At 46.8% G+C, this 1,297-nt stretch overlaps 1 non-coding gene across 1 annotated transcript; it reads right to left on the reverse strand.

Annotated features, from left to right (window-relative positions):
* Positions 1 to 756: 756 nt before the first annotated feature.
* Positions 757 to 858, reverse strand: LOC140534958 (U6 spliceosomal RNA). Its single transcript, XR_011977499.1, has one exon. It is a non-coding gene; the product is annotated as a U6 spliceosomal RNA (small nuclear RNA).
* Positions 859 to 1,297: the final 439 nt, after the last annotated feature.

Consider the following 1,297-nt stretch of genomic DNA (forward strand, 5'->3'; position numbering starts at 1 on the left):
TGCGGAATGGCTGAGGAGAGGTGCGTACAGCTTGAGCTCTAGTTCTTAAACTGTTTAAAGAGTTAAAACTCATGATATGCTTAAAAGAAGAGAAAGCTTTAGTGAAAGCAGACTCGTTTAGCATTGATTATGAATTGAGTGTCAGACTTCATGTTGAGTCTACAGGCTTCATGTTCAAGGACTTTTACGTTGACACTCGATTCCTGTTATCATGTTCTGATTTGGGTCACCTGAGAGCTGGGGTACAAAAGGGGAGCAAACGCCAAGGTCAAGCGTTATGTTGGCCTCACGTTCATGAGACTTCTAGGAGAGTCTACGGGTTTCGGTAGTGTATGCTCTATCGGAGCTGATTCAGAAGGAGTTCGCTGTCTGGTTCACTGGTTGGTCGCCAGTAAGAGTCGGCGTCTGGTTTCCTTGCACTCTAGTCACGTAAGTTTATCAGCGCCTGACGAGCGCGGTTTGGGTTCCTGTACCTAAAGGTGCACGTATTTGTCACTGTACAGCGAAATGTGTCCTCCGCATTTAACCCATTTGGTAGTGAACACACACTCACACGCACACATGTGTTAGGGGCAGTGAGTACACACACACACACCCAGAGCGGTGGGCAGCCAACTCCAGCGCCCGGGGAGCAGAGAGGGTAAAGGGCCTTGCTCAAGGGACCAACAGTGGCAGCTTGCCGAGCCCGGGAATCGAACCCACAACCCTGTTATCGATATCCCGGCGCTCTAACCGCTGAGCCACCACTGCCCCCACAAAAAGATTGGACGCTTCACGATTTTGCGTGTCATCCTTGCGCAGGGCCATGCTAATCTTCTCTGTATCGTTCCAATTTTAGTATATGTGCTGCCATAGCAAGCTTCCCCCCTCCGTTAGGTTGGCCCAGCCTCGCGTTGCTCCCTGGCTGCCTACCAGCCTCAGGTGGCCTTCAGGTTTTGCCCGCATTAGTTTGTCACGTTTGTCTTGTTTATCCCTCTCTGTTATTGCTGCACTCTTGTGTTTTCCCCTGTTTATTTGATTAAAACGTTATCATGCATCGCACCGTCCCTGCGAGTGTTCACCCGTCCATGTCTAGCTTAGCCAGCATGACAGTGAGTATCGGTTGAATGCAGTGGATTAAGGTTTGGCCTCTATACAACCTTAATATCTTGTACAGAAATGGTCAACTTATATGTAAAAATAAATAGTAATATTTTAAACTGTGCAAAATAATTAATAATAATAATTAAACATTTGAATTTTAGTTTCAGAATTCAAGAAATCATTCCTCTGCAGACCAGTACAGCTTTAGAAGGAC

Source organism: Salminus brasiliensis, chromosome 14 (assembly GCF_030463535.1).
Source record: "Salminus brasiliensis chromosome 14, fSalBra1.hap2, whole genome shotgun sequence".
Lineage (NCBI taxonomy): Eukaryota > Metazoa > Chordata > Actinopteri > Characiformes > Bryconidae > Salminus > Salminus brasiliensis.